Source organism: Strigops habroptila, chromosome 3 (assembly GCF_004027225.2).
Source record: "Strigops habroptila isolate Jane chromosome 3, bStrHab1.2.pri, whole genome shotgun sequence".
In the NCBI taxonomy this organism is placed as follows: Eukaryota; Metazoa; Chordata; class Aves; order Psittaciformes; family Psittacidae; genus Strigops; species Strigops habroptila.
The window spans coordinates 54,293,190-54,311,106 of NC_044279.2; the positions used below are offsets into that span (position 1 = coordinate 54,293,190).

The 17,917-nt window shown below is 39.7% G+C and overlaps 1 protein-coding gene across 8 annotated transcripts in view; it reads left to right on the forward strand.

Annotated features, from left to right (window-relative positions):
• DUSP16 (dual specificity phosphatase 16) overlaps positions 1 to 17,917 on the forward strand; it is a 67,873-nt gene that overhangs the window by 9,358 nt on the left and 40,598 nt on the right. The window contains exon 1 of one of the 8 annotated variants that reach the window (XM_030480921.1): positions 13,682 to 13,786. The exons of the other annotated variants lie outside the window; for them this stretch is intronic. The gene's annotated coding sequence lies outside the window, so the exon portion shown is untranslated. Of the gene's footprint in view, positions 1 to 13,681; positions 13,787 to 17,917 lie in introns of those variants that run through there. 8 annotated transcript variants of the gene reach the window in all.

Below are 17,917 nucleotides of genomic sequence, written 5' to 3' on the forward strand. Positions count from 1 at the left end.
TAAATATCAATTGTTATACATCAAAACACAGCTGGAGAAGTCTACCTATTGGTAGAAAATAGCATTACTTTGTTGGACAGGTGGAGTGGGATGGTGATCAGGTTGATCAGCTGCTTTGTGACATGAGGAAGGTGAAGTAATTAAACACCAGTATATAGTCATATCTTTTAGTTTCTCTACTGGCAGTAAAATGGGCTTCCTTGAATCTGGAATTCTGCAGAATATATTCTGATGTGTGTTTAAACGGTTAACTTGAAATGCAGTACTATCTTCTGATGCCTGTGATCCTTCTGCTTTTACTCAAAATGTGGTTGCATTGTGCTACAATGGAAAAATATTCAGGGTTGTAACTTTCTGGAGCTGAAGTTTCAAACAGTATGTCCAGTTTCAAAAGTTGTGTGGTATTAGGATCAACTTCTGTCATCGTGAAAATACAAGAAAAGAGAGATGTGTGTAAGGAACAGAACTGGAGAGAGAGAAAGAACAGGGAATAATGGAAAAGGAGAGCTACTGATCAAATGTTGGAAAAATATACCCATATGGGCTAAATAAAGGAGGGAGGGATACGAAAGTAGAGTCAACAGAAGTGTCATATTTTTTAAAAGGAAGAAAAAAGTTCTGCATTAGTTGCACATGAAAACGAGCCTTTTAAATCACAGAAAACAATTCTAATATGACAACAGGGTAGGATCATTCCACTTTTGCTAGTAATACTAAGCTTGTAGTAGTAGATAACAAAAGAGGTTTTTTCTATGTGTATGAGGAAAAGCCATTTGACAGGCTGTCTAAATGAAGTCTAATGACAAGTTACAGGAAGTACAGGGAAAGGTGTAGCTTCTAGTGAGTTCACTGGAAATACTGCATGTAGAAAATATCTTCTGAAGATTGTTAAACACTAATGAGTTATGTGTTTTGCCCTTCAGAGACTGTATTTTCGTTTATAATTTGTGTAACTAAAGATACATCTTAAAAACTAGAAATGATAGATTAGAATGTGGCAGCTGTTGAGAGAATAATATTGCGTGGGTTTGTGTATTTGGTCTTTATCGCTAGACATTTGTAAATATTTAAGAATGAGTTGATTTCAAAACCTTGCGCTATAGACCATGTCTTCATGTTGGACATCTGTAAGGTTTAGACAGTTAATCTTCAAATAGCATGCTTCTGAGTCCACGTAAAGATATATCTTTCAATGCAACTGAGAAGGTGGGAAGCAGTGGGGAAAATTATCTGTCTAAACACTTCTGTTGTGAGTTGCTATTTTTCTTCATGCTGTTAGTAATTTATTTTTGGCTTTTTTTAAAACCTGGCATGTTTGTAGTTATTCTAGATGGAAGAGAAGCTTTTATCTTTAAAAAAAAAAAACCAAACTTGGCAAATCTTGTGTTTGCTTCTAGAATACGTCCAGTTCAAGAGCCTCATGTTCTCTAACTACATTACAGGTACAAATGTACCAGCTTCCCCTGCTGTTTGTCTTCTAACATTTTTATGTTATGTTATATGCTGCCGTCGGTGTGAGGACTTTGTAAGTACAACTAATCAGTGCCATAAGAAGCTTTAACCTAAATACACAAAGCAGAAAACAGTAGTCTAAAGGCTGTTGACAAAGTGGTTTTTTCCAGCTGTGCTCATAGGAAAGGTTACTGAGTCCAGCTGCTTGACACAGTCCCTCTGCCTCTGGCTGCTGCCCTGAATCTGCTGCTTAGGGTAGCTTTTATGACTGTACTTCACTTGAGGCCAAGTCAGAGAATGAACTCACAAGTAGCTTATTCTGCTGTTTGAGCTAACCTGTTTGTGCTTTGTTTGAAGCAGACCAGAAATCCATCATGCTGTTGGCTCCGTCGGATCTAGGTGGCTGTTCACTCCATTCCAGACCTTAAAGTACCTGCCTTTTTGACATGTAGACAAACCTTAGAAGTAGAATACTCTGTAGACCATCCTCTCCTTTCTTCTGTGTTCTGCCGAACTTGCTATTACACTTATTGTCCAAAAGAAATAGGTTCAGTAGCAGTAAAAGTGAAACAGGAGATCATTAGCACGGATCCACTGAAACTGGTGGAGCTGTCTCAAGTTGGTGCAACATACTGTGCATTTCTGTGGCAGGTAATACAAAATACTCACTGTAATTCTTGTCTTCCCAGCCACTGTCATTGCAAACTAACTCTTTTAATGGCTCACAGGATCCCACAGTAAGCCAGAGTAGGGAACTAGAAATGGCTGAGAATTGTTTGAATGTGGTTTGTTTATGTGTTTGTTTATACTGCTTGTTTGTAGTTAGTTTGTGACTGATTTAGCTCTTTGAGTCAGCTCACTGAATTAACGTATGAGCTGGCATAAGGGACATGGTTGCTCTCTGGTAGCCATGAGCTAGCATGTTTTAAGCTGCCATGGAGTGTACCCCCTCAGTCTGCCATGTTGGTTTGGGGTGTGTGTGTGTGAGGCTCTGAAACAGCAGTTCTTGGAGCAGCCAGAGGTATGATGGGCTCTGCCCCCTGTTGCTGTGACTTCCTGTTGAAGGGGTAGGAATGGATTTCGTGGTTTCATAGCCAGGCGTGCTTCAGCAGAAGAATTTCCTCTTGTTCCAGAGAACCACGGTTTGCTCTTGTTCGGGGGTTTCCTGTGCTTGGCCCACAGGCCAAGTCTTGTGTTGGAGTTACCCGTGTCTCGCAGTGCAGGTAAGCCCATTGGAGTCCATGGCAATCTGAAAGTAATTGAAACTCAGAGGAATTCTTTTCCAAGCTTGTCTTCTGCAGGGGCAGCAAAGGGTATGTTCATTACATGAATTTACCCACTGGAAGCTAAACCTGGAACCGTCGATCCAAGCTAAAAAACTGATTGCTGTTTGTTTGCTATCTGCATTCAAGTTGGCTTGGCTTGACTTCCAGGAGCTCCAAGAGCTTTGTGCTCCATTGGAAACTTTTGTTTGTCTGCCACCTGACAAGTTCAGAACTTGAGTTCTGTCAGGATGCTTTTTTTTTAGAGCAGGACACATACGTGTGTTTGTTTTTCTATACATACATCTACATACAAACTGTGTATCTGCGCATACATGAACATGCCCATATGCGTATACATGCATACTCTGTCCAGAGCAGTTTACGATCTTATAAAGCTCTCATTCAAAGTGATTTATATATGTTTTATATGAAAAGAAAAGCAATTAATTAGGTAGCAAAGCAAAACAGTCTTGCAGATTAAGCTACATCTAGGTATAATAAATTGGGAAGATCTGGATACATGGTCTTCACAGAACACTTAGTATGTAGTTTTAGTGGTTATAGCTACCTACCTGAAGTAGGTAGAAAACTTTTGTCCATTCTGTAGCTTATGGTGTATCTGGTTTGAATATAGTTGTGATTTATAGTTGTGATCATTACTTGGTCTTTCAAGGAAATTGAAATGAAAACCTCATCCCTTTTTACTTAAAACTTGAAATAATTTCTTTTCATTTTACCAGATAAGTATGATATAAAAATCTCTTTCTGCCCTCCCCCTTATCCTTGTATTGATTTAAATGGTACCAGTGTCTTCAGAGTTGTCATACAGAACTCTTCTTTTGCTCACTTTTTAATTGCTTGTCATCTCTGCCCACTGCTTTGGAGGTGTTGATTAAACCTGTAACTCAATTTAGTACTCCCATTCCTCTTTAGGCAGTGTTTCTGACTTCCTTTTAATCATAAGACTGTATTTGTTGCATACTTTTGATCTCAAAATCTTTTGGGTTTTTTGAGTAATAGTATGCTGATAGCAGGATCATCTTCTTGGGGTCCTGCCTAGGGTAAAAGGGTTCTGCTGGTTCAACTGGAGCTCTGCAGAGCTCTTGTTACTGTGGCTGTCTGCATTGATGAAATGCAGTGGCATCCACACTGGAAGAGGTGGTGTTGCAGAAGATCGTGTATAGGGCAGATAGGAATCCAGAGCATCCTACTGATGGAACTGCTGTCCCCACAGCATGTTAGTGCTAGCCTTGTTACTGATGGCACTTTGTCAGCTGAGGGCTTTTGTCATTCAGGGAAGAGACTTTTTTTCCATGCAGACCCGAGTTTTGCTGACTTGCATCAGGTTTGCACAGCAACTGAAGTAGCCTGTCTGTCAACACAGCTCTCCCATTCAGCCATTAGTGCAAAGCTAAAGAATTAACCTAAAAAGTGGTTAATTTCCAGTGACTTAATCCAATATTGTTTCTATCAACAGAGACATCAGTTTGTCTTTACTAACTCCTCTACTATTCCTCTGAGGTTTTTCAGTCATCTCCTCAGTGGTGGGGAATGGATGTGTGCATATAGTTGTAAATAGGTTTATTACAAAATCTAGATTCCTTGGAATTTTTTGTTACAGACTACAAAATGACCTTTCTAGTGAGTCTACATAAACTTCCTTTAAACAATTAAGTTGACATGCTCCAATACACATGGGCATTTACATTTAATGGTGAGTTTGGGTCTGATGGAGAAGAGTGGTTCCGTGTCCTCCCTCATTTCTTATCTTATGCTCCTTTCAGCCTGTCATCAGGTCTGCCAGAGGTTCTGTGTGGCTAATTTTAAATAAATTTTTCTAGTACTGAAGTTCACTGATTTTTATTTATTTTTCTTTCTTTCTTTCTTTGTCTTTTTATCTGCCACCTATAGCATGTTTCACAAACACTTTGTGCCTATGCTGGAATAGGTCGCTTTAATGAGCCTTACATATTTCTGTTTTCTGCTCAGCCCTTACATTCTTCAGTTTCCTCATAAATCTTGAGGACACGATGGCTTACTGTTAGTTACTAGAAGATTTTTTTCTTCTCTTCTTTTGCTGTGTCAGTCCTCCTCCATCTTGAACTTATCTTTTGCCAGCATCCTCTGTGGTAGAGGCTCTTGCAAAGAAACCTGTTTTTGCTGTCTCAGCTATTATTATCTGGTTGCTGGTATCAAATTTAATTGCAGTCTTCCATTTTTGTGCACCAGCTCTTAGGATTTTTCTCTGTATTTTGATACATTTTCCAATCTGATACTCTTTGCTCTTCTAAAGTTCTTGTTCTTTTTTTTTTTTTTTCTGATCTGCTGTCACTTATTCTGCTGTTTTTTTACCCAGGCTTGGCTTCACATTTTTCTGGGATATGCTCATTTGGCCTGTGTAACCTCATGAAAATGTTACCATTTGAACATAATGACTCTTTTCTTCCCTGGCTTCCTGTTCCCTTTCCTTGTGAAGCGGTATGTATACCTTCCGCAACTTTCGGACTCAGCTGGGAGCTAAACATGCAGCTTTTAATTTCCTCTCTCTTCTTGAATTGAGGATCTTTTGGGCCACTGGTGTCTTAATGGCTGTTTCTGAAATGTAACAGCGTGGTACTAGTTTTGGTAGGATTCCTTCCATGCGTGTGGTGAACTCAGTTGTATTATGGCCACCACCATTTAGCAGTGAGCTAATGCAAACAGTAAAACTGGCTTTCTGACATAGCACTAAGATCACTCTAAATGAAGAGCAGGGGAAAAGCTTAGTTTCTTAGTGCCAGGTAAAGAACAAACATGGAATGAAAAATGTCTCTTGGCATGGCCTGCTGTGGTTCAAAGGCTAAATTGCAATGTAGATTCTCCTTCATCAAATTAAATTTCTCTTGATTTTGTAATGGTATTCCCTTCCTTCTCTAAACAGAATTGACTTGACTCTTCCCCCTTTTCCACAGTAACTGTATGATTCTTTGTTTAGTTTGTAGGAATTGCAAGAGCTCTGATGTTTGCCTGAATTAAAGATGCCAGATTTGTAGTGATTTCTTCTTCCTTCCTGTTCTTTCTTTCTTCCTCCCAACAGCCACATGCAGACTCTTTTGGGGCTTGGTTGGTGTGTTTTGATTTTCCCCTAGGAAAAGCTTTTCCTTATCAATCTTCATGGCAACTTATGGTTCCTTATATACAGCATGCTTCGGTTGACTTCAAAAGTAATGCCAGTGCCATTTTACCAACTAAAGGAGTAAGGAAGGCTGGACTGTTAGTAGAGTGCGCTCTCTGCTTTTCTGTCAGCTGTCTTCCTTTCATTTGGGGAGCATGATTCTCTAAATTCCTTCCTGATAGGTTTCCATTTTGAAATACAATCTGTCCAGAATGACGTGGCATCTCTGCAAGCACAAAATTGTTGTGAAACACTAAGCACAGAGAACTTGTTATCAAAATACTTGTTTCTTCATATATTTTTTTGTTAAGGTCACTGTTGTGAAATGGAATGATTAAGAAGTGTTACTCCAGAAGTAGGGAAGAGGTATTAGAGATTGCATTTTTTTTTTTCTGCTAAAATCAGTGCTGTCTTGAGACCCAGTTACTTAAAAACAAGTTGTAATGAAAATACACTAAAATCCTCAGCTTTAGCTTGGTTGTATCAAATACTTGGTAGAACTCCAAAGTGGTAAATAACTTGGTTATTTTCTTTATGGAGTACTAATCTTGTTTGCTTTGGCATCTAAAACCAAAGTCGCAGCTTATTTTTACTTAATGCATGCTTTTTTTAGAGTATCCCTTCCATGCAGTAATACAGATATTTATAACAGAACCCAGGAGGCCAGTCACAGGCCAGGGACTCTGCTGTGTTTGGTGGTCCCAGAGGCAGAGAGGAGCGGTTTTTACCTAGGCAATTCTGGTCAACATAATAGTCTTGGTACTGGTGCAAAAGTCCTTGTAGACATTCTGGCAAAGCAGGTTTTGAGGCAGTGTTCAGAAGGAGTGTGAAATAGGTGAGGGTCTCATCTCATATGGCTTAAGAAGAAAATAAAGATGCATCTGGTCAAAGGAACAGGTCTGGAAAATTACATTTGCTGCAGTGTTCCATGTAGGTGTGAGCAGATAATCAAGCCAAAGGAAATGCTACTGTGCTACTAGCAAAAAGAGATCTTGTGCCTAGGAGAGTGGTTTTCATCCATTTATGCTGTTTAAGTTGTTTTGATACCAAGTGGAAATATGGGCAGGGTACAAGCCTAGCTTTGATGTAGAAGTCTAGGCAGAAATCCATCATGAGATAAAGTAAGGTGATGGGAAAAGGAAATGCAAAAAGGGGAGCATGTTGGCAGTAGCAGATTATTTAGTTCCTTCATGAGAGCACTAGAAATTATTTAAACATGCAGTGACTTGATTTATAGGTGAAACCATTAGCTCATGATGCATTTTTCTAGATCGGCCATCAGTTAATCATGATTTCTTTCTGTAACTGTTTTTATTCCAGTGGGTGGCAGTTAAAATCTAGAAGAAGGTGTAGTAACATCTCAAGTTGCCTGTCTTTAAAGTTACTTCTCTTAATGGCAAGAATTTATTTTTGTTGGTGACTGCCAAAAGTTGGTGTGCACAAGACCACATCTTCAAAGTAAGTCTTAAACAAACAAAGCCATCTTTCTTCTGTAACTTCTGGTGTTAATTCCTGTCTTTCTACTTGTACTCCTGAGACCATGTTACAAGTAGTGGTAGTTTCCTTAATGCCTGATTAGGTTTGCTATGGAGATTTTGACAGAGCTAAATTTTGAGAGAGCAATCATAAGATGAGATGAGGTGTCAAAGTGATGGGTTTACATGTGGTTCCTGACAGTTCCTAAAACACAGTTCATGTAAACTTGTCTCTGCTCCAGCAAGACATCCCTTTGACCACTGTTGTTACTGTGTTCTCTGTGAACTTAGTGAAGTAGTGCATATGCGTGTGTTAAATTGAGATTTGTTTTTAGGGTGAGTTTGGGGGGTTTTTTTGAGTCTCAAAGCTACAAAAAATTGGTAAGTCTTCTGATTGAATTTTCAGGTGCTAATATGTAATGCTGGCTTTTCACTAACCTGCTTGTATAGGATGCCACTAATTCTTTTGTCTTTTAATGTGGCTGTCAACCTCAAGTAATTCAGCTCTGTTTATAGTTTTATACGGATTAAGTAACTCATCTCTGCATTAAAAAATTAAAATCAAAACACAATTGATCATGATAATAATATAAATACAGTAACAAAATTAGTAGGCCTTTCAGGAGGCTTAATCTCTTGTTCTTTATGGTTTAGTTGAAACCTGCGAAGCATAATACATGGCCCAGAGTTGTTCTTCTCCTTCAGAATTATTTAACTTTAAGGTTTTCTTAATTGTAGTGAGACAATCAGATGATTCCTGTCTCTGTAAACTTGACAGCAGTGTTACCTCCAGGCTCTTTGCATGTTGGCTGCTCTCTTTGTGAAGTTCTGAATGCTTCTGCCATGGTGGATGCAACACACCATACCTGTTTCGGGTATCAGATGGATTTTGCAAGTTTGTGTGTGTCTGAAACTAATCTAATTGCTGGGTTCAGACATGGAACTTGCTCTTCAGAAAAGCTTTCTTGTGAATAAACCTGAATGTATTTACATGTCTGAAAGAGCAAGGGTTGGGTGGAGTACCATGGGAATTGCCTTTAGTTTTGCTGGATGGATAGACAGTTTGTGAAATGCCCCAGGAGGATTTGATCATGCCTTAAAAATACTAAAAGAAGGTACCCATATTTAGATTCTTAGTTAGTCTTGTCCTCTGTCATCATTTATCCCTAAAAAGAAACATGAATTCTAAGTGAGTAAGTCTTTTACTTGATGTGTGTTGTTCAGCAAAAGAATTTTGGATATGACTATGATTTTGTCAAAATAGGCATGTGCTAAAAGGTACTTATCTAGACTATTCACTGGCCTGTCTGGGAACCACTGCTTTAAGTCAGGGAAGTTACAAACAGTAGTAGGTGGAAAATGCAGTGAACGAGTGGGCCACTTTATTCCACCTATCTATGCTGAGTGGTGACAGCACAAGTGTTTATTCAGATGTTCTTGGAGCTGGTGAGCTTTGTCTGTTCACTCCTCTCAGAAGAAACACCTGAAAAGCCTTTAGGTAATGCAGGAAAGGATTGTGTTTTTCTGTGGTTAAAAGCTCAGGTGCTGGTAGTAAAGGTATTTCCCATGGGTAGGCAGAAAGAGAAGCTGGTGTTCCTGGGTACATATGTACCACTTGAATTGCTGCCTGGAGTGGGGTAGTTTCCCTTGGGGGAGTTCTTTTTGTGTTTGTAAGGAACTGAAGTATAGCAAGAGAAATTTTTCTTTTCTGCTGTTTTCCTCATTCAAGTCTACCTGAAGCAGAGAAACCATGACTCCGGAATTGTCAATAAGCTTCCTAAGAGTACTTTTGTTAATTGTAGTTGTCTGTACAGTATAGTTTGACAAGATTAGCAAAGCATGGAGAGCACTTCCTACTGTTAGGCTTAAGGTTTTTCTTTTAATGACAGAGTTCTTTGGATTTGGCACAGTCTGCCTGCTGCAGACTTCTGGAGTACAGTGATGACCTGGCAAGCAGCTCAGCGTGGGTAAGAGGATGTTTGCGCCAAGGACTTGTAGCCAAGCTCTTACCTTTTTGCATAAGATTTTCTTTAATGGGACTGTGAAGAGATGACATTGTGGTTAAATAACTACTCCTTGATTGAGCGAGGACTGCCCCAGGGAAGGTGCCTGTGTAAGGAACATCCCTATCATGCTGCATAAGAACAAGGACGCTGTGCTGAGACTGTGTGAGCAATCATCACTCTGGTGCTTTCTCATTCTTGACTCTACAGACTTGTGCTGAAAGGAGTTAACTAACTTGACTTTTACCTTAAACACACCAAAAAACTATGGCAGTCTAATATAAAGGTCCCCCTTTCTGATCTAAGCAGTGCATGTGTTTAAAGGCAAAGGCATGTAAACTCCTGGGGACAACTATGGGTTTTGGGAATTAATATCTGGCCAGGTTCATCTTTTGTGGGCACAAGTGTATTTTTCTTCTCCTTCAGTTATTCCAGCATACTTCTCACTCAGTTTGTATACAGGCCACCCTTGCTGTCTGCACCAACTTGTGCTGGTGGTACGATTATTTTCCATTATTTATGCTGTCTGCGTGTCCGAGCAGAAGTGATAATGCAAGCTTAAGAGATCATATGCGTTCTGTGGTGTTTGGTACTGTAATGGCACACAGCAGCAATTGCAGAACAAATCATTCTGGATGTGGCAGTGAGGGGGACAGTGCAGCTTGAGATGCTCAGCCTAGTCCATCTTGCCCTACACTCTGGAATGCCACAGAGAAAGTATTTAGTCTGGGTATGGAAAGCTGTATAGCTGTGCCATGGGGTGAGCTTGAACAAATCATAGAATCATAGAATAGTTTGGGTTGGAAGGGACCTTCAAAGGTCATCTAGTCCAACACCCTGCAATGAGCAGGGACATCTTCAAGTAGATCAAGATGCCCAGAGCCACATCCAGCCTGGCCTTGAATGTCTCCAGGGATGGTGCATCCACCACCTCTCTGGGCAACCTGTGCCAGTGTTTTACTGCTCTCATTGTAAAATAATTTCTTCCTCATGTGCAACCTGAATCTCTTTTAGTTTAAAGCCATCACTCCTCATCCTGTTGCAACAGGCCATGCTAAAAAGTATCTCCCCATCTTTCTTATGGGCCCCTTTAAATAAACTCTCCTTTCTATCAAGGCTAGTTTGAGTACCAAGTTGGTGGTTTGGTTCAGAGCTAGCTCATGAGTCTTAGAATTAAGCATCTCCTCTGCACACTGTCTGTCCTTGCACTGAAGCACGCATGGAATATCAGAAGAATTTAGCTGCCAAACAGATTAAAAAACAAAAAAATCCCTGCAGCTTTTTGACTAAAATTGAAACATATGGCCGTAGGCATACCTTTGATGCCAGGAGGTCTCCCTGCCAGACCTAAAGCTGGTTCTCAAGAAAATCTTACTTGATTATGCTTTCAATAGAATGCCAGAAAGCTGAACCTTCGCGAAACTATGCTTTAAACTGATGGTGAGAACAAGATTAGGAAGAATGTTTGTCCTGGATAGGCATTGTAGCTACACGTAGACTAGATATGTTTTCTTCTAGATCTAAGTCATAGGGGTATTTTTAATTATTATTTTGCCTGTTCCAAAGCAATCTAAGCTAAATTAAAATTTAGATATTCTAAAAATTATTTGGATTTGTGCTTCATTTTGCCCAGCTCCCAGGTTATAGATTATTTGATTTCAGAAGCACGTGCCCTAGGCATTTATTGCTCCGGCTTGAACTGGTGGTGTGGCTGCGGAGGAAGAAGCCTGAAGGGGGTGGGAGGAGTGCTTCTCCTTCCCCTCTTTCCTGGTGACCTCCGCTTCTGTGGTTGTGTTCAACTCTTTTCCTGCACATTTTGACCCATGCTATAATCCTGTCGGAGAGGGCAATTGCAGTCAGGGATGAAGTCTTTTCTGGAAAAGACTTCTCGCCTAAGTCTGCACAGCTGAAACGCTGCTGGCATTCGTTGGTAGAAACTGGCTGCTCTCAGGTGTGTGCTTTGCCATGACTACTTGTACTCTGTTCTTCAAACCACGAGGGTGAGTCTTTTCATGCCACTCAGGAGTTCCTGTGGAGAGCTGCATACACCACCCTAGGTAGCAAACTAGCTAGCTAACACTTCTTTAAACACTATTAAAACACTTTTTTAATATAAAATAAAATAAACCCAAAGCAAAACCCCAACAAACAAAACCCAGGTAACAAACACATCAACTACATCTATCTTTGTAAAGATGATACAACTACATAACTTTGTAAAGGCAAATGCATCTAATCTCACTTGCTATCTTTGTCACCGATACCTTTAAGTCAACTTGGAACTGAAGGGAAATAAAATGGGTTTACTTTGAAAGAGCTAAGGTATTGTCTCCTCATCGCATTGCAGAGTGAAACTTCTATTAGTTCTATTAGTTTTATAATTTCGGGTAATGCAGTGCATTTTTATGTTGTAGCTGGAAATGGTCAAAGTTTTTCAGTAACGTGAAAAATACTTTTAAGGAAACTGTTATGTTTTTGTATGGTTTTTTTGTGTATTTTGTTGGTGGGGTTTTTTGTTTGTTTGTGTTTGGATTTTTCCCTCTCAGGAAATACAAACTTTTTTTCATACAGGCTATAAGAAAGGAGAGAGATTGTTACTGGTTTTTTTCTTCTTTTCCATTTAAACTGATTAGTTTAGGAAAGACAGGCAAGTTTTCAGGAACACAAAGCCCGCGTAAAACTTGAAACAAAAGCAGAGAATATAAGGTTAAATCTAGGTCAAGTTTGAGTTAAACAACATGAAAATCCAGAGAAAAATTTGTTTATGGGGAAAAATATACTACAAATCTAGTAACTCTGGGATGACTCCAGGATTTTCTTGTTTTGGTATTAACTCCCAGAATTTGGGAAGGGGAGAGCATTCTTTCTTTGAAGGTATCTTGTAGGTTTCTTTCTGTCTTTTATTGTGTATTTTCAGTGGTGTGGCTTCAGCCAGACAGTTTCCATGAGGAATATGATTCATTGGGTAATTTATGACATACTTCGGGATGTGCTTTGGACTACTTCTTTTCCTGTTTGGGAAAAGGGACAGGCTGGATGTGGAGATGTTTTGGAAGCCTTGGCTTTTGTTTCTGTGTCACGGTTTGGTTCTGTTTCAGGTCCATGTATGAGGTAGGGCTTGTGCATTCTGGAGTTTGTGCCCTCCCTGTTCTTATCGCTCTATACTAACTGGTCTCGTAAAAGACGTCACCTCGCCCTGCAAGACTGGCCTTTCCTCTATCCTTAGGCAGCTGTAGCAGTAATAGTGGGGCTCTGATAGGCAGGTTTTGTGTGTTTTCTTTCATAGAGTTGCTGGAATTCAGTGTGGTGCTGGAAATGACCATGAGATAATGCGTCTTTTCCTGACACAGTGGGATGCATTTCTAACCGTGTTAAGGATTCATGCAGTAGCATTGTTTCATGGATGTGTAATATAGGTTTAAACACACTGACTTGATAGTTTAAAACAAACAAACAAACATCAAAGATATCTGTAGCAGCTGATACAGATCAGTTGTGCATCCAGCATTGTGCACAAGAGAGTGGAAGAGGCTGAGCTACTGTTGTATGTCTTGTAGCGTAGCCCCAAGAGAAATGCTTTAGTAACATATAAATGGTCATCCTTTTTGACTCTTTTGCTTCTGCTTAAGCTGAAGGTAGTTTCTGTGGTGGATGCTGCAGTGGGATACATAGATTGACTGCAGTTAAGATGCACATAATGTGAAGTATTTAGTGACAGGTTAAATGGTGAGAATTAGGGTTGCTAAGAACAAGCTTGCATTTGGCCATTTTCAAACAGTGACTTTCTTCTTTTTACCTGCTGGTGTATTTTCAGATGGCTTTCCTCTACTCCCACCTGGAGATTGGTTTTGTGCCTTCAGGTTAAGAGGAGCAGCCACATAAAAGGCTGATTGGGCTTATCTGAGAGGATGAGAGGGGAAAACAGTAGGGGAGAGGTAGGGTGGCACCTCGGAGTGGGTCTCCTGCTGAGAGGTGAGAAGTGGAAGGCTTCTAAAACTGATTTTAAAATGTTTCCTTTATCTTCTTCGGTTTAATTTTGCTATTCAGCCAAAACAAGCAGCAGTGGTGGTTCAAACAGCTGCTTTGCTTGGGTCTAGTTGAAGATGCTTGCATAAGCTTACTGCTGGGTTCAAGGCTCATGTGAAGATTTTTAGCTAGACAGACTTACAGTATCTTTGTGCTTCACAAACTGTCGTCTTTGCTAACAGGCACAGTAACTCTGCAGCAGGTTTTGTGTCAGAAATAACAATGAGATGGTATCTTCCTTGAACATCAAAACTTATGCAGAAAAATTAGCTTCTGTATGTAAGCATGTTTCGTTTTTCTAGGGTGGCTGCATAAGAAGCATTTCTGTCCTAATCGAGTGGGATGCTTTGCATCCTCAAGATAGCTGAATTTGAGTGGAATACAGGGGCATCTAGGATTTCTTTAAATCAGGTAAGGATGTGGAAATACACAATGGTTTGGGTTGGAAGAGACCTTAAAGATCTTCCAGTTCCAACCCCCAACCACGGGCAGAGACACCTTCCGCTAGAGCAGGTTGCTCCAAGCCCTGTCCAGCCTGGCCTTGAACACTGCCAGGGATGGGGCAGCCACAGCTTCTCTGGGCAACCTGTGCCAGGGCCTCACCACCCTCATGGTAAAGAATTTCTTCCTAATGTCTAATCTAAATCTACCCTCTTTCAGTTTAAAACCATCCTCCCTTGCCCTTGTAAAAAGTCCTTCTCCATCTTTCTTATAAGTCCCCTTTAAGTATTGAAAGGTGGGTTGAATTTGTTAAAAACACCTGTTTCCTACATCTTTTAATGGACAGTTCTCTTCTGGATATTGTCTAATGAAGGTGAGGCCCAAAATGGTAAGCTGAATATGGCATATGTTTTTAAACTTATAGTCAGTAAAGTTAGTTAAAAAAAAGTAAAAAAAACCCAAACTGTGCAGTATTTGACGGGAAGCCAGTGTAACTCCCTTGAAACTGGAGTGGCATGCCTGAGTCAGTGAAGTATGAGCTAAGAATCTGGCAGAAGCCTTTTGCACAAAGGAAGGCTGAGAGAGTCTCTCAGGAAGCCTGTATGCTGCTAAATGTGGCATGTTTGAACATGAGACTGACATCATTGTGAGTTCATAGTAGTGAAAGAACAAAGTATCAGCCACAAATTAGACTGACCTAATTTTTAAGTCACTTCTAAAAACTTAATAGCACAGTGTGTTGCTTGTGCAAGCTGTTTATTTCTATCCCAACCTCTGACTACTTCATTTAAACTACAAGTTAACCCTCTAAACTGTTAAAGGAGTTGTTCAGGAAGGGGGGTGTGTGTGTGAGGGGTGCTGCAGACTTCCTTCCTTGGCTCTTTTTCCACTCTGACCTCAATTTTCACATAAAGGAAGTGATTAAGGACCACCCATCATATACCTTTATCCTTCAAGATCAGCTTCCTGGAGGTAAAAACCTCAGGATTGTATACCAAAACCTAACTTGTTCCTATGGGCTGCTCACATGCAGACTGGAAGTCTGACTGAAAATGATCAGAATGCTTGGCAGTGGTATGAACAGGAATTTATGTATGATCAGTAAATTAGTATAAAACTAAGAATTATTATTTATTGATGTATCCATGATCTTCGACAAATAACTGGTGTTTCTTCCATTGCTGAACACTTAAGAAACACAAGGATCTCTCAGTTCGCTGATGATATACTTCTTTCCAAGTATTTTAGTTCGCTCCGTATGCCATGAAGTTGATCCATTCTGTTGATACAGTACTTAAATTATTGCAGAAGTATATTGAACTCTCCTAATTTGGGCTGATTTTGACAACCATCAGTGCCTTCCTGGTTGCTTTTTGAAGGACTATGTAAAACAGAGCACCTCTACAAATTTTGGAGAAATATAAAATCTTGTTTATCGATTAGTGCAGAACTGTGCATACATGTAAGCAGACTTCAAACAGGATAATACAAATGTAATTTAAGGGATTACATTTTGTTTCTTTTTGCTACTCAAAATCCTGTTAGAAGCCCAGTGAGATTGCTACAAAACATTTCTTGCTGGGCCTCGTCTTTGACTAAGGTGTGTATCAGATAATCACAGCAGAATTTACTCCTTTGGTTTGGTATTGCATGCTTTTGCTCTTCAGAATTAAAAAAAAAAAAACATTCCCTTTTAATTCTTGCAAACTAGATGTAATGGTGGTCACATTTTGTCGATTGTTCTTAAGTGGGATTAGTGTCTTTTGCATTTATGTCACTCTTCTTCCTCTACTTAAATGGTAATGTTTATAGTGATGTAAGAGGCACAGCTGGGGAACGTAAGTCACCCTCTGCTTTCTCCTTCCGTTATAAAGATATATATGGCTTCTCTTTTCAGCTGTATAGTTACCATGCTAGAAATTTGGCTTTAGCACCACTGCAGGTCTTGTATAACATGATTCAAGTTCAAAGAAACACTTGGGATCCTTTGGGAAAAACGTAACAGGGCAGGTTACCTGGAGCGTAGTTCAGTGAGATACCATGACTTCTGCTTTTGTTCCTGAACTGAGGCACTGTTGGTATTCTTGTCAATTAAACTAAAGTTTGAAAGCAATTGTAATAAGCAGGCCATCAGAATTACCTTTGCGGGTACAGATTAGGTATGAAATTATGTTCTGTTCCCAGTGTGTCAGCTATCAGGAGTCTTGATCGTGGTGAGATCTGGATCAGATCTCTCATCATGGTGAGAGATTTGAGTCCCAAATGTTTGGATCTAGGAGTTCATTTCTTGGGCCTCACTTGCAATTCAGCAGTCACTCCATGTCATAAACCAAACCCCTTCCTACTCCGCACAGCCCAGAACGTGAGAACTCTTAACAGGATTACTGCAACTGTTGAATTTCTGAGGACTCCTAACAACTTCAATTATTCCACCACGTTAATTGGGAGCTATTGCTGTACACCATATACCTCTATGTTTCCTTCTCTACTCACACCTCAAGACAGCTGAGCTGTACCATTTTTGTGGACTTGCTGTTTTCCATCATTTATTCTGTTTCCTTACCGTATAGGTGTCTTTTAAGGAGAAACTCAATTAAACTTAACCGCTCTACTGAGTAGGATTGGGCTTACATATGTGTAATGTTGATGTTCTGTTGGGCCCAGCATCCCTTCTGAAGATGCTTGTATGTGCTTTTATCACGATGTAGTGTACACTGCTCACAATATTAATCTTGTTTTGAGCATGCAGAGGGTTTTTTAAATGAGTTCGACAACAGATTTAATTATCACTTATTAAGTATTTTCTCTGTAAACTTCTAGATGTTTCTCTGTACAGCTGACAGGACATGCATGCAGCGCAGTGCAGCACTGTATTTTCAGGCACAAGCAGGAAGAAACAAAGTATTAATGTTGACAGTTTAAAAAAAAAAAGTAAAAAAAAAAGAAATTCCTTCCAAACTTTCTCATGCCCTGATGTGAAGGGGTTGAATGTGCATGTTGCCTTCCGGGAGAACTGGTGTCATTTCCTCAAATGGGTGAAAGACCAGAACATTTTAACTCACAGCGTACCATACTGTGGAAGCAAGTTTACAAGTCTCTGTTCTTAAAGGAGATTGAGTCACTGTGATCTTTAGTCATTCAATTTAATTTAAGAGAAAAGTCATTAAAAAGGCTGTTGCAAGAAATTCACCCCTGCCTTGCCCAGAAGCTATTCTGATTTATTTCCCTAATAAAATTACCGTCATTATCCTCTGCCTTTAATCCGTCCTGGTTCTTGTACGAAGGCTTCAGATCCACCTTCTGTTTTCATCATACAGTGACCACAAAGCAGATCAGAGTTGGTTGGGTTTTTTTTTTCCTTTTTTTTTAATTTTAGCTCCTTATTTGCAGGCCCGTATTATTTGAATGTCTTCCTCTGAAAGTCTCTAAGTAGGCACAAAGCCTTAAACTTAAAGGCTAGCCATTATCTGAAGTCTTTTAAAGAAGTAGCACTGACTGTTAGAACAGCTGTGCTTGATGTTTATTAGTGCTACTCTTTAGAGTACTCCTCCTTTTAATGTTTGTCAGCAAAAAGATGACCATGTGAAATACAAAAGTCACTTTTCATATTGGTCTGCAGAGCTGCAGAACACCGTCAATTTGGGATATGCTGATTGTGGAGTAGTTGCAAACCTTGGTGTCATGAAAGGGGCTGCTGTGAAGCAGTCTTGTTCCACAAAGTGTAAAGATATGCTGGAATTTCAGCAGCTTGAGGATTTATGAAGTAGTTCAACTGTTCATGAAGTTCAGCTGTTTATGAAGTAGTTCAACTGTTTAAGATTTTCTTTGTACTTTGAGTCTTTGAGTTGAAAGCTAAAATGCAGTTGCTGGTAGAGATGGCAGGCATGGACTTTGCCAGTTGTCAGAATTAAATGATGAGTCTTCACTATTCAGTATATAGGACCCAAATAGCCCTCATGATGTGTTTTGTAAGGATAGGTAGCTGTCCTCCAGTTATAATTTGGCTTGATTATTCTTAGGCTACATGCTGTGGCTGTGGGTTGGTTCTCTGCAGACGCAGATTACATAGATAAATAAAATAATTTTATTACTTACTGTAAA